This window comes from Emydura macquarii, unplaced genomic scaffold (assembly GCF_026122565.2).
Source record: "Emydura macquarii macquarii isolate MOO-44397 ecotype Brisbane River unplaced genomic scaffold, CSIRO-AGI_Emac_v2 contig_3506, whole genome shotgun sequence".
NCBI classification, from domain to species: domain Eukaryota; kingdom Metazoa; phylum Chordata; order Testudines; family Chelidae; genus Emydura; species Emydura macquarii.
In genome coordinates this window covers 7,623,433-7,639,435 of record NW_027133643.1, presented here as the reverse complement: position 1 = coordinate 7,639,435, position 16,003 = coordinate 7,623,433, and the positions used below count along the sequence as shown (strand labels likewise).

The window sequence follows — 16,003 nt, the reverse complement described above, 5'->3', positions numbered from 1 at the left end:
ATATATATATATATATATATATATATTGTTGCCACAAGCAGGGAAATTTTTTCAAAATTAGGTGCTCAAATTGTATTTCCCTACATTTCTTGCAATCATTGCACGTGCAGAATAAGTAAGTGCACAAGTAGCCCACTAGCACATGTAATATTTTGCATACACAAATGGTGTGTAACATGCTCATGGATTGTATTGTTTTCCTTGAGTGCAAATTTGCCCATAGTTTATGTTAAGGGACAACACAGAATATTGCAATGTGAAGACAGATCCTCTGAAGACTGTCTATTTGGGCATTCTCTGTTACTAATACACACATTTCCACAATATTTACTCTGTGGACCTTCTCATTTGACACTTCACACCAAAGGCAAAAAGGAAAAAAAAATCTTATTTTGGTGAAATTTTGCTTACCGAAGCACAGTCTGTTTTCTGTTACTGCACACAACCACATGCATGCATAATCAACAGTATCACACTTTGCATGCTCAGCCATGTGGACTTCAGGTGAGTTATGGTACCTTAGGATACTCCCTGTGGTGAGCAAATATTTAATGTCTTGAATCCATTATCTGCATGATTAGTCCTCAGGTGCATAGCAAATAGAACTAATTGGAATGTGGACTAGCTTACTGTATGATGAAGTAGGAGCCTAAATGAGTCTAAGTCAAAGTTAGAGTTATATGTTGTCGTCATCATCATCATCCAGGCAAATCGTAAGAGGACATAGCATTCTTACAGATTGAACACCCCTGGCATCAATCTCTAGCTAGGTCCTTAAAATGATCTGGCTGGACGTTCAGTCTATGCCCATCATTGGCGACCTTATTTTGCTACTGAAGCTTTAGGTGATCATGTGATTGCTGGCCATGTAGTGGTATTCTCTGGTAAATGTGCTTTGTAATTCATTGGTCTCCCACCAAAACCGAACCATTGCTGTTGGAGGCAGTTGCTGGGGTCAGCTACAAATATCCTCATTGCTCATCTTGGCTTGCCGCTTGATATAGAGCAGCTGGCAAAGATAATGAGAATTGAAAATGTCAATCCAGTGTTCTTCAGCCTTCCTTTCATTGCTCACGTTTCAGTGCAGTTCAATAAAGTTGGTATAACACTGGTTCTGTAGATCTGCAGCTTTATAGAAAGCTTTGTCATATTGGCTCCGCAGAGGCTATTGATGAGCCTGGAACGTGGAGGTGGTTGCTACCATACAAGCATCCACATCTTTTTGAGCATCCTCCAGCAGTGTCTATGATGTTTCCCAAGTATTTGACCATAGCCACCTGCTCAATATTCCATCCGGACAGGTTAATATTGAAGTAGTTGTTATGCAGAGTTGGAGGCTGCTTGATGGAAATAGCCAGGAACTTACTTTCATCTAATTTGATTATCAAACCAATGTGCACTGCTTCTTGCCTGACCAGATCAGTTATCAACAGCAGTGATTTCCAAACTGATCCAAACAGGGCAGCGTCATTGGTGTATAACAAGGTCTCTGCAAAATGGTGTTCAAGTCAATGTCACTAACGGCTGCCTTTTTAAGCTCATCTGTCAACCAACCAATGCTGATCCAATAACATAGGTGGCAGGGTGCAGCCATGTCCAACTCCTATGGAGATGGAAAACCATGGCATAGATTTATACTTGGAACTCAGCTAATTTAGGGCCTGATCCAAAGACTTTGGAAATCAGTGGGAGGCTTTTCTTTGGCTGACTGACTGGAGTATTGGATCATGTCCATGGTTGGGTATCCTTGCAGATGATTTATCTTGCTACTCAGCAAGGCAGGAGAATAAATTAGGTGGACCCCTGATTCTGTCCAACCAGCAATTCCATGTAGTTTTATAAATAATTGCATATGAAATAGCACTTTTAGGGGGGTGTAGTATAGCAAGCATGTTCTGTACCTACCAGTTGGACATACATGGCATCGTTCAATAGATTGTGTATGCTAGATTCATACTTTTGCTTTTTTTTTTTATTTTTTTTTTTATACAGTGAAGCAGGGTAGAGCAATGCAAAGGAGACTTTAAAAAGTAAAATTTCTGTGGGGGCCTGCAAGGTGGGATTTGCAGAATCTGCAGTAAGTACCATGCAAGAAGACTCTGTCTTAATGCTTTGTCTCCTGCAGGAAGGCTGCACTGAAAAGAAGTGGAAAGAGGAGAAAGGAGAGCATGTTGGCTAAATTTTGCTATTGCCATCGGTAGTACAGTCATGGTACTATATTAATTTATTTCGGCAAATATATAATATGGAGCTAGGTAAACTATTTGGCTAAAGGTGGTTCCTGTATTGGTGCTAATGAAAGAAGAAGTATCTAAGTTTGTATGCAGAGAAGAATCAAGATAGTGTGTCCTTGCTTTGCAGCTGAACGTCTGACAGGTAGTATTATAGCGGAAGGTTTGCAAAGGCTGCTCCTGAGTGTGACTATTCCATGTTATGCTAAATGCTGTCTAAATTTTCCACCAATGTACATTTGGAATGTTCACAGAAACAGAAATATTGCAAAACACTCCCAGAAGGTGAATTTCAAATTCCAGGTGAATCCTCACAATTACCAAAACAGAGGACAGAAATACATGTATGTCCTATCAGTTCAGCCAAGGTATCTAATATGCAGTGTGGTGGTAGCTAAGTCGGTCCCAGGATATTAGAGACAAGGTGGGTGAGGTAATATCCTTTATTAGACCAACTTCTGTTGGTCAGAGAGACAAGCAGCATGGAGCTTGACAGCTTGTCTCTCTCACCAACAAATAAAAGATATACCTCACACATTGTCTCTCTAAGCTGTCTAAGACCTGTGATCAAATGCTTGCAAACCAGCCACAGACCAAGAAATATTCACAAATTATTCGATGTCTAACTTCAAGTAATGTTTGATGTCTGTTGGAAGTATGTTAAGAAAATCAGACTCTTCACAGACAACTTGCAGACAGAAAAGAGGTGAAATTTATTAAATATTTCTTACCAATTACTCAGCTGTACCAGACTGAGCGTATTCCAGGGTATTCTCCCTACTTGCATGGAGTCTGGTGAACTGCTACACGTCCAACTTTGCCAGTCCCTGTCTCATTTGACAGGGTATGATGTTCTGGTCCATGTTCCTTTCTTAGATAGCAATGCAGTCAGATAATTTGGCCCCCTGAGGAACGGTAGCTCTTGGCTGCCCTTTACATCTCACTGGACTTTTATGTTCCTACTCTTAGTACAGTTTGTTTCAGGACATCTGTTCCCTCTGTGGGAAGATGGCAGCAGGTAGCAGTGTGAGACCTATTAATGATTCTAAGTACATTCAGGAAATCTGCCAGTCTGACAGTCCTCCTTTCCTTGTCATTTGGTTAGGAATTCATAGGGTAAAGAATATTTGTAGCCGAAGGATTGATCCCATGCAGCATAATAGCATGTTAATTAGGGGAAGTGGTGGTTTGAATCACATTCAATGGCTTGAGCAGCATAACTTCTGACTCCTATTTTTTCCCTGAAAGGACATGCCAACGCTTCCTTTTAAAACCATTGGCCTTACGTTATTACTAACACACACCCTTTTATTTATTCTATACAATAAAAACTTTTTTGCAGGATGAAGAATTTAAACACACTTTTCTTGCCATTCTTTGCCTTTATTAGACACGTTTTTGCTCGATTGGGTCAGATCTTCAAATATTAAAAAGGAGTTTTGTATCAGTGTCCAGTAAGATACAGTGGGTTTTATAAATAGCAACAAGTGCCGGTAACTAGAAGTTGCACGCACCTATGATGTGGTTGGCATTTTGTAATATACAGCAGGACAATGGATACCATTTCAGAAACAATGCCAACATTTACAGCTTATCTACCGAGACACATTAAAAATATGCAAATCCATAGAAAAGGAGGATTTGGGAAGTTAATAAATCAAGCCCCTTAGATAAATTGTCCTGGATTCAATTGGATGATTGGATCTGAATTTGTAGAGTAAGACTCTAGTTCCAACTCAGGAGTTTTGGAGTGTACTGCATTTCACATGCATTTTTGGCATGATTTTTTGCTGTATTTTAAAAGTTTTTAATTCAATAAAAATTCTGCAGATAGGAACTATTCTTTTTAATATGCCTTAATATTTGAAGAGGCAGTTAATCTTCAGTATCTATTTTGATAACTTTTACCCTGTAAAACGAACAAATCAAGCAGCTAAAACTAACAAAAATACCCCGAGTTGTTTTTACCCTGATGAAAGGGAAAGGAGTCAGAGATCTCAGGAAGACCTGCCACTGTTGATTTTTCCATGGAAGGCCCTCAGAGGCTGCAGTGATGGATGGCAGTATAAAACCCAAAGGTGGGTAGATTTGCTTTTCAGTGGTTATATAATACCATGTATAGGGGAAAGCTCTTTTTAAAAAGTTGTATTTTAAAAGGAAATCCTCAGGGTAACTCAGTTTACTCTGTGTTCCAGAAAGGTAGCGGTGTTAGTCTATTTTTAGCAAAACAACGAGAGTCCTGTGGCACCTTAAAGACTAACCAGTTTATTTTGGCATAAGCTTTCGTGGGCAAAATCCCAATTTGTCAGATGCATCTGTGATCTCTTGGGAATACTGGTCCACAAGCATGAGGGAAAGAGCCGAGGAAGGAAGGATTGTTGAGTTCCCACCCTTTCTCTTAGCCTGGAATGGTGGTCGAATAATTGTGGGGTTCCTGGGTGTGGAGCTGACCCCATTTAAGTTTTCCTCTTGATGCCTTTTCAGAGGAGGAGAAGAAATTGGAGATGCTGAGAACATGGGGTAGAGAGTGCCAAAATGTTTAGTGACTCGTTTGACTCTATACCTGCCCCTCTTCAGAAGGAGGAGGAGGTTATCCCTTAATACAGAAAAGAACGTAACAGTTAGGAAAAAATTCCTTTTTGGATCGAGAGTCTGTGGCTTTATATAGCAAAGATAACAGGAATCCTGTTCTTTCTATAGACAGTGATCCGTGGCAGTTTGAACAGTACTGGTAGAAAATGGAAGGCCCCAAATTACCTCAGTGAAGACAGAGAAAAAAGACAAAATAATCAAAGTTTAAACATGGGAAGAAAATAACAAAATGATATTCATTTTGGTATAATGCAGGCTAATAATTCTGGAGAAACATAATTTGAAAATTCAGGGGGAGGCCATATTTGTAAAGTGGTCGTGCCGACAGAGACCATACAATCGATGACCACCTTTTCTACGTAGGTGTTTTTAACACACACGTCGTCATGACATCTGAGCTCACAATTCAGTGTGGTTTCATGAAAAGCCAATGCAATACTGGATACGTGTGCAGAGGCATCACGTGAAGAAGCCAGATGTGTAATATTTAAGATCCCCACACACACACACACTTAGAATACAGCATTCAGTACCCACCATTTAATAACAAAAAGGGAAAATTCAGAAAAGAAGGAAAAATGACTAAGGCTCTGAAGGGGAAATATTGAAAGGACCATATATTATTCTATCTTGGTTAAATGACAGCAGGGAGGATACTCTAACAGTCCACAAGTTTTTGAAGGATATTCCTATTATATGCAGGGCTTTCTATTAAAGGCAGGTATCTATTAACCAGGAAGCTGAATAGAAGTTAAGTGGATCCTATAAAACCCTCGATCTAGAGAATATTTGTCATTGCTGGCGATGATATCAGTGGGGATGGTGGGAACAATAGGGATGTATGGTGAGCTCCACCAGGGATTGTTCTGTAAACCCGGCAAAAGGCTGGTTTCTAAAATCAAACAAATCTTCTGTGTGGCTTGTGTGAATGCTTAAGGTAAAAATAAATAAATAAATCATGTGACATGCTGTAGCTTCCCCCCTGGTGCCTCCATTCCTGTCAATACCCTCTTGCTATATTTCCTCACTAGACCGCTGTTTTCTCTTTAAGAACTTTCTTTTGAAAAGGAGCTCCTGCCAACTTTCCTTCACAGGGGTTCCCATTGTGCAATTCCTTCTATTGTTTCCTTGCATGCTTTGCTAGAAAACACTCCCCTTTCTTTCCCTGCATGCTTGGCAGCCTCTTTTCACTTTGGAAAACTGGGTGAAATCTTGGCTTCAATGAGGTAAATGGGAGCTTTTGCTATTGACTTCAGTGAGGGTAGAATTTCACACCTAGCATCTGCTTAGAATGGTCATTAGGTAAGAGAGACAAAATGGACCTGACCAGCTGAGTCCATCCTATACGTCTTACACTGTAACACAATTAAAAACACAACATCAACTTCAGCACCATTGCAAACACTCATGCAACATTGTTACTTTAATGAAAATGGACATGATTATACAAGGGTGTTTTTAAAGTTCTACCAGTAAGACGTACTAAGAGGGCATTACAGACAATTGAGAGGAATAAGAATTAGAACTTGGACTACTGAAAACCTCTCTTTGACATTCTCTTTAATTAGAAAGAATGAGTCTAACCAAGATAAATAAGATCATTGATTTTTATAATAAGCTTTTAAAGCAAATATGCAGTGTCACCACACTGTTTTATAATATAATGATAACCATTTATTCTGTTGTATAACAATTCACCAGTGGATGTATTTTATCATTTTTTTTGTATAATAAAAAATAAAGATGAAATCAATATCTATTATATGACACCGTTTCAAGGTTGAAAAGTATTAAATCTTTGTGTTAACATCTTTCCTTGTGCGCATTAATTTAGGAGTAATATAAATTCAGTTCAAACACATTTTGTACCTAAAATGATTAACACTTGGTCCTAAATATAACAAAGGATTTGAGCCATTCTGAAGCCAACATGAAGAATGTTGACAGTAGCCAATATATGTTAATAGTTAATTTTAATTTGCCAGAAACTAAACTGTGAAAAATTTTAAAACTGGTGCATGAGCCAATTACATTGGAGCATAAGGTGCAAGAATCTTGCAGCTCTAGCTATAGCTTTCAATCCAATATAAACTAATCTGGCCTGAAGGCCCCATACCAATTAGATGACTTTATAAGGTCAAAATAAAAGTTGAGTCATTTTTGTTGGCTCTGTTGCTTAGAGTCATTTAACAAAAATTACAGAGTAGAGTTGCTTTAACGATGAGACGCATCAAAACTGGGAAAGTGAAAATGGAAGTGTCAGAGCCATCAGAAGACTCAGTTGTAACTAGGTTATGGCTGAATTATTTGAATGCCTGTGTGGTAGGAAGCCGTGTGACAATATTACAGCCTATTACTTTACACGTTGTCAGTGCTTCAAGGGGACTAGAGCATAAAAAATAGCAGCTATCTCTGCTTATTAAGATTTAATCCTAGTTTGAAAATGATTGCAATGGTATTTTTTAAAAATGGTATCCCCCTCTCTTTCTTACTTCTTTATTAAAGAAGTTAAGCTCTTGGATATCTGATGTAATAATCAATAAGTAGCAGATGTAAAGCCAAGTGATATTTGTTGATGATGTACACAGACGAGTGTACTTAATATATCTCGCACAGTATTAAAATGAAAATGAATCCTATTCATTACTGCTATTTCAGCGTACAGCAATTAATTGTGTGGTGAGGTACTTATGCATATGCAATTATTCCTTCCGCCTTTAAGCAGTCTATGTGTGCATGTGAAGCAGTTGTAGAGCGTAGTTAACTAAGCGATATCTGAAACTCAGCATGCATAATAACAACCATAACATGCAAAATGCAGATAATATTACTTATGCCAGTGGAACGGCTTGTGGTTACTAGACAAAAAAATTTTCTGCTCCTGGGTTATACTCATTGAAGTCAGTGGTCTTACATGGGTGCATCCCTAGGGAAGAATTTGGCCTGTTGTGTTCTATGTTCATGGTGAATGAAATAGAAAAGTCAGCATTCACACATACATAATAATAAGGCTTTTGTATGCACATGTGGGTATTTGTACCCTCCCTGTAACATTAAGTGACAAGATCTAGTAAATACTGAGTCAAGGATGTCATCATGTTGCCCTTAACTCTCACTGCTGGAGATAAAAAGAATCAGATGCCAGTGGGTACCTGTAATTCTGAGATCTGCCTATGCTTCGAATGCCCTTTGACTTCAGGGTGTGTTTGCCCATGGAAAGTTTGTAGCATCTGGCCCAAAGTGTTATCAAACAATCCTTTCCACTTGGCTTCATATTGGTTTGCAAACATTTACAGTAACAGCAGAAACCTGCAAGCTTTTACCTAGTTTTGGTTTAAAACTTTTCAAACTGTGTGTGTGTGTTTTCCTCTAAAATTTGGCTCTGCTTCCCTTGAAATATGGCTCAGGTGCACCGAATGTTTGCCTGCATTTGCTAAAAGGTTTGTGAGCCCCAGCAAACCTTCCAGTGAGCAAGCTTGAGTTTTCTGTATGTTACCAACTCAGTGAGGCTGCAAATTCTTTGTATTCTTTGGACAAATAGATGAAAACTTTCATTTTCTAGTGGAATGGAACTTTTGTTTGGGATCTCCGTGTCAGGCCATCAAAGCTTTTTTGGGGGGTGGGAGGGCGGGGTTCTTCAAACCCTTCACTTAGCACTAAGGTATTCCTTTTCACTGGCTGAAGTACAAAAGAAAATCTTGCTGCAATCAGGAAATTTTGAACAGGCTATTTTATATTTGCATGAATGCTATCAGCCATTGTTCAGTGATCTAAAAATATAACTTGTCAGAATTGTGATTTGTTTTTGTTTTTTTTTTAAATTTTTTTATTGCTTGCACGTCTGTTTTCACATTTCATTAAGAAAGTTTTGCTTAACCCTACTTTAAACCAAAGCAGAATCTTGGCAGAAATCAGCTTGGATGTCAATAATTTAAAAACAAACAAATGGTTTAATTTTTTAAAATAGTTTGATGAAGGGAAAAAAAAATGTTTCTCTCTCAGTCTAATGTGTGATGTGCCAAGTAGACATTTAGAGAGAGATTTTACCAGGCAAGTTATAAGACCCTGGAAATAGAGAATTACAATGCAAATACTCACATCACCTTAATAATGTTGCAAACAGCAATGCTACAATGGAAAATGGCTCTTATTGCAGTGATCTAAAGTCACTGCTGTTTTCTTTAAGGCAAACATTGTTTTTGTGCCCTACAGATAAATCCCATTATAAGCTTTGATCAAAGCAAATACACTCACTTTGAGGCTTTGGGCACATGTAAATTGCTTTGTTATACCCATGTATTTGCATATATTTGCAAGGAGACTCCGTCTTTCTGAAATGGTGGCTTTTATTTTTGTTGGTGTATTGAATTTAAAATATCTCTAATGGTTTTCTGCCAATGAGGAGGTAAACATTCCTCCACCAAGAAAATCTATACCACAAATAAACCTAAGCTCAGTTATTAATAGAAGCTCTGTAAAAGGGCCACTCTGGGGTGCACCGAGGTATTTATTTGCTATTCTTTGCACTGTCAAATTAAACAGTTGCTACCTGGGGATGGCAAGACACTCCTGGAATTATTGTGCATAACATATATAAAATTTGCAGCTTGACAAATTATGGGATTTCAGTCTTGGTTGTATTCTTCCATTATTGTGTTCTTATATCTCTCTCTGCTTAGTTTCAGGAATTAAATTGGATTAACTTTCTCTCTTTCCCAATTAATGGCATTGTTATTATTGTCAATGTGTGAACATCTGGCATTTTAACTGACAGAAGACTTTAGAAATACCAGATATGAACGAATAAAATCTGTCTCTCTAGTGATTATTTTTCAGTGTATAGTAGATTAGACCATGAATTTCTCTTGCTTTCTTGCTTTCCTTCGTTATTTAGGTTTGTTAATTCTTCAGATGCCTGGGCTAGGTAATGATGGCCTTCTTTATTAAATACCCCTTTGTAATTAATGTGGCGCCTGTGGGTTTGAGTCTTATAGCTCATTAGGCAGTATTCTGTACTTCTAAGATATTTGAGGAAAATATTTTTTATCCGTCAAAGATCTCAATGGCAAATTAAGGTCACTGCTGTCTCTTTGGCTGGTTGATAGTATAAGTAGGTTTTTCATTAGTTACTTTAAGAGCAGTTGATTTCAGAAACAGCTTTTTTGTTCTCAAATGTTACTCAGCTAATTGTTTAAAACTTCCTATAACTATATGTAGGGTTTGTGTATTTAAAAGGTAAAGCATGTTGCCTTTGATTTAACACTGTTTTCTCTGATACGATGAATGGAGAGATTTTACAGGATGTGTATGTTCTTATGCAAGTCACAGTCAATGGAATCTCCTCCTTTTCCTACACAGGATTAGGGAAGGCCTACTGTCTCCCTTTCCTTCCATGAACTAAGGGAAGGAGTACAATGCTCCCTTTCCACTCACCCTTTTACTCTTCAGATCTGCTTCATGACAATGCCAGTGGGGAGAACTTAATGAGCTTTCTATATCCCTTCACATAGCAAAAGGAAAGAGCGTGTGAGACTCATAATCAGCTATCCTCCACCAAAAGAGAGAGCTAGTTTTCAACCACAGGTGAATGATATGTAGCTCATAATTGAGGGTATTGGTTACTCCTGGTGTATCTAATAGTTATTTCCAGACTCCTGCTCAACTGACTAATGTCTGTTTTGGTTTTCCTACTGTACCCATCTTCACAGTATCTGAGCAGCTATCTTTAACAGAGGGAGCGTGGTCTGGTGGTTAAGGCACTACTAGTCTGAAATGTATGAGGTTGCGGTTCTGTTTCTAACTCTGGCACAGACTTCTTTTGTGATCTTGGGTAAGTCACTAAAATCTCTCTCTCTGCCTCAGGTGGGTGGGGAGAAAAATATTTCCCTTCCTCACCAGAGTGTTGTGAGGCACTTGTGTACTACAGGGATGAGTGACTTGGAAAGCCTTGTTTTTTAAAACCAGAAAATAAAATAAAATAAATTAATTCAAACATGGAAACCCTCCCCCACATTTTACAAATTTAAATCAACTCATGTAATAGTGAGGACATCTGTTGCCCATTTGAGGACAAGCACATACCCAGCTGAAGATTTAGCCTCTCATGTTCTTTGAGTTTCAGATGAGGTTGATAAGAGTCAGTAAAAATCACATAAATTGATTGCCACAATAGTTGAGGGATGAGGCTGAGTGAAGAGCTTATCAGAGCTATAGGGTTAGATTCGGGATGGAAACTGGTGTAATCTGAAATGCAGACAGACAGAAAGGCCTCTTCAGAATGCAATGATGTGGTGGGCAAGGATGACAGGCATATTAGTGATGTCAGAATGATCAAATATACTCCAGCTCTTCGTAAATCGGTCCTCTGATGTTACTGGGCAGAATTAAGTTAAATTAGATGTAGAGCAGATTCAAGACATCTAGAGTAAAGCTGTGTTGAAGCTTGTTGTTCTAAAAAGCTTTAGCAGCACAGTTAATGTACACGTAAGGCAGAAACCATACCAACTGGCCTTCAGAAAGGGAATCCCAAGATCTTTTCTTTTCCTTAAAATGCCGAGGGAATAGCAGATTGCCATTCCATTGTCTTGGGGGCAAATACTGGTAGGAATGGAGTTGGGAGAAGGTTACTATTATAAATCTAGCAGCGCACAGTGGCAGAAGGGTGTCAACATAGATCTGCCAGATGGAGCATGCTAAAGGGCAGCCTGCTGAGCAGACAAAGCAGCAAGCTTGCAAAGCGAAGCACACTGAGTGCACCAACTCCCTCCGGAAAAATGGAGCAGCAAAGGGTATTATAGAATCTTAGAAATGTAGGGCTGGAAGGGACCTCGAGAAGTCATCAAACCCAGCCTTTTGAGCAGAGGCAGGACTAAGTAAACCTAGACCATCTCTGATAGGAGTTTGCACAACCTGTTCTTAAAAATTTCCAGTGATGGGGATTCCACAACCTCCCTTTACAGTTAGAAAGTTTTTCCTAATATCTAACCTAAACCTCCCTTGCTGGAGATTAAACCTGTTACTTCATGTCCCACTTAGTGATCCTGGAGAACAATTGATCCCTATCCTCTTTATAACAATCCTTAAAATATTTGAAGGCTGTTATTGAGTTCTCAGGCCTAACACACACTTTTTAAAAACTTTTTTCATAGGTCATGTTTTCTAAACGTTTTACCATTTTTGTTGCTCTCCTCTGGCCTCTTTCCAATTTGTCCATCTCTTTCCTAATGTATGGTGCCCAGAATTGGACACAGTACTCCACCTGAGGCTTCACCAGTGCCAAGTAGAATGGGACAATTACTTCCTGCTAACAATCCCAGAATATTAACCTTTTTCACAATTACATCACATTGTTGACTTATATTCAATTTGTGATCCACTATAACTCCCAAATCCTTTTCAGCAGTACTATTGCCTAGCCAGTTATTCCCCATTTTGTAGTTATGTATTTGATTTTTCCATCCTAAGTGTAGTACTTTGTGCTAGTCTTTGATGATTTTTGTCCTGTTTGATTTAAGACCAATTCTTCAATTTATCAAGGTTGTTTTGAATTCTAATCCTGTCTTCTAAAGTGCTTGCAACCCCTCACATCTTAGTGTCATCTGTAGATTTTACAAGCATACTGTCCACTTCATTAGCCAAGTCGTTAATGAAAATATTGAATAGCACCCAGGACTGTCTCCTGCAGGATCCAACTAGATATGCCCTCCCCATCTGATAGCAAACTATTGATAACTACTCTTTGAGTATGTTCTTGCAGCCAGTTGTGCACCCACTTTCTGGTAATTTCATCTAAGACCACATTTCCCTAGTTTGCTTATGAGAATGACATGTATATAATTAATCAATGGGCAAGGCATACCTGGCAAGATACTACAGAGCTATAGCATGGGCAATATAGAACAGAGTTTGCCAACAATAAAGTAAATAGTATTGGGCAAAATTGTATGAGATCAGATATTTTATAATGGGCATAACATTCTCTTTTCTTGTTCTCTCAGATTTTATTTTCTTCCTGTGACTCATAAGTCATTAGTGGTAGAAAGAGGCAAATTTGTGGCTGTATTTCTATCAGTATGTTTAGGTCTTGGGTGGTCATCTTAGAGACTAATGCTGATCATGGTTTGTGGTCTTTGCTATCAGGAGTCTTAAAAGAACAGGTACAGTAGCTTTTGCTGATACGGAAATTAGAGGGCATAAATAATGCCTCTAAATCGCAAACTTTCAAGTTTATAGCTCCATGCACAATGGCATTATGAAGTCAATTTTAATAAATCCTCTCCTTTCATCTTCTGCATGACGACTTTCCTTTAAGATCTTACCCTGGCTGCAATTTTCCACTTTGCCAGCTAAATGAATGCATACAGGCAGAACATTCATGGCAATTGAAAGGTTAATGGTAGGACAATATAGTGACATCTATGTAATTTTATGAGGTTGAAACTCAGAGATCTTCTCCATTATTGGCTCTTTTATATAACAAAAGTTAACAGATTTAAGTACAAAATAAACTACATGAGTGCATGCTGCTCATTAACGAATGAAGAGAATGTGAAAAGGGCTACAGCAAGGAATGCTAATTTGTTGCAATGCTAAAGTGCCTTCCACATAAGGCTCTCAAAGTACTTTAACATTAATGAATTGACTCTCAAGCATCCCTAGAGTTTAGGTGACGATTAAATATCACTAGTTTACAAATGGGAAGCTGAAGTACAGAAGGGTAAAGTTACTTATCCAAGGTCAATAGTAAGTTTGGGGCAGGGCTGAGAATAGAACTCAGGTGTCTTGGTTCCTAGTCTTGTGCTTTAACTACAAGGCATTCTTTTTCTTTCAGACTGTACACTTTATAAGACAGGGATTGTCTTCATTTTTTGCACTGTACTGAGCACATGATCAGCACTAAGCAAACAAACTAATAATAATCAGACAGATTGATAGTCACACATCACATGCCAATTTTATTTTAGAAAAGTCCTGCCTCAGTCAAATACAGATTTCTTGGTTGAATGCCAATTATGGGATAACTATCTTTTTTAAAAGGAAAGGAAAATGAAAGCTCCTTGTTCTCAGAAAATTACATACCTGAAAGGGGTCAAATTCTGTTCCAGTAGGACAACTTCAGTGATCTTAAAAGCTGTATGAACATAAAAAGAATGAAAGAAAAATTTTATAATGGTCTAAATTACAATTTCACCGACGTCTAATAACCTATATTAGTTGCTGTAGGTTCTGCAAAGTTCTTGATAACATTTGAATGCTTTGTATATACAAGCATATTTAGAGGAAGCCATTTCAGTATAATTTAGTATTTACATTGTACTGCCATTGCTGTGCATTCCACTCTACAGACACATAAAAAGACCAGGATCCTTGCCCAATGGAATTTACAATCTAAATCAGAGAGAAAATCAATAATAACAGCTGATGGTAGGAAGAGGGATTGAGGAGCGAAAAGACAACAGCAATAAAGGAGATGGGAAAATAGATATTGGGAGTGTGTTTCACCCTACCCCAAAGGAAACCAGTCAGATCAGTAATAGAAGTGGTTGAAATTTTTCACGTAGAAAGTGTTTTTATTTTGTTTTGTTTTTGTTAGACTATGGCCATTTTTCAAAATTAATACTTTGAGTGGAAAATGTGGACTATATGGACATTTTCCATTTTTTGTGACTTTTTATTGATAACTTTATCAAAATATTTGTTCACATTACAGAAATTTCAGTTTTTCAGTAAGAAAGCATCATTTCTGGCTATATTAATTGGAACTTTTTTAAATTAAATTTTTGGTTAAAAATGTCATGGAGCCATTTTCTGTTTTTTTTTTTTTTTTTTCATTTTCAACCTTGTGAAACACAAACCACTAATTAAAAAAAATTGCAATTGTTGTTCTACTTTTTTTTTTTTTTTTTTTTTAAACAGATCTAATAGTTTTATTTTGGATATAATAGGCATAATTTTCAAAAGTGCCTCTCTGACTTAGGCCTGACCTACAGACAGTTTTCATACTGATGTAACGATTTTGGGCAAGACTGTGATTTTTGGTTAGTTGGTCTTTGTAACCAGTATAATTATATATTGGTACAACTAGTAGTGTAGGTCCAATTATGCTGGACGCACTTCCTCTATTTATGTCCATATTTATGTGGTGCCTTATGCCAGTATCGCTTATTCCACTTACTTTGTGGAAATAAGCTATACCAGCATAAGCACAGTTCTACTGGTATAACAGTGTCTCCACTAGGGTGGTTGTACCACTTTAATTATTCCAGTACAGTGTAAATGTTACCCAGTATTTCTTATTTATTGTTTTGTTTATAGCCAGTGCAAATTAGGAAGCTAGCTGAGCGTAGCAAGTCTTGAGGGGGTAATTTGGAAGAAGATAACAAGACCACAGTGGGGACATAAGAAAATGAAGGTAGGCAGAAGATAGGGCTCCAGGGAAGGAGAGATGGCGGAGGGCACAAGAGGAAGGAAGAACCAACATGAAGGTAGGAGTAACTAAAGGTCTGCACAGCATCTGTGATACAGAACTTCCATTGACTCTGTCAGCAAAGCAGTTACAGCGATATGCCATTTGGGTTTATCCACACTGTGGGTTATGTGTGAAACCATTTTCAAAGACAATCCAGCAAAGTTTTAACATGGTTGGTACCACACCTTCCTTATCTAAATACTGTGTTATAGCCATCTTTAGATGCAGTGTTGTTGACTACTTTGCGGTGAAGCGTAGTTCCAGCTATGCTATTTTTTAAAAGATGAAATAAAACAACCAACCACCATTTCCACAGCCCAAATGGGAACTGACTTGGGTAATAGTAGCTGAAAACATAGTTCATGGTGTACTGTACCCTAGGTCAAAATGTCACTGAACCTAAATTGGTTGCGGATGTTAGCATCATAGGCTGGTAGAAATACTTCATGTTGTCAGTATTCAGAATGGATATTCCACAAACTCTCTCTATGAATGTTGTTTCCTTTGAAATTAAGTCAGTTTTTCCGGAAGCAGGGTGAAAGGAAAAATAATATGGAATGCATCCAATAGACCACAGATATTGATCGGCAAAAATGGCCTATGATTTTATTCAAATTACTATTTCTGTGAAAAGAATTCACTCGGTCATTTTGCATTTGATTTTCAAAAAAGGAGTCAATTGACCTACAACATAGTATATTTAAGAAACATG

At 37.9% G+C, this 16,003-nt stretch overlaps 1 protein-coding gene across 4 annotated transcripts in view; it reads left to right on the top strand.

Moving 5' to 3' along the window:
* The window catches only part of DAB1 (DAB adaptor protein 1), a 623,369-nt gene that overhangs the window by 83,696 nt on the left and 523,670 nt on the right, over positions 1-16,003 (top strand). The gene's annotated exons all lie outside the window — the stretch shown is intronic.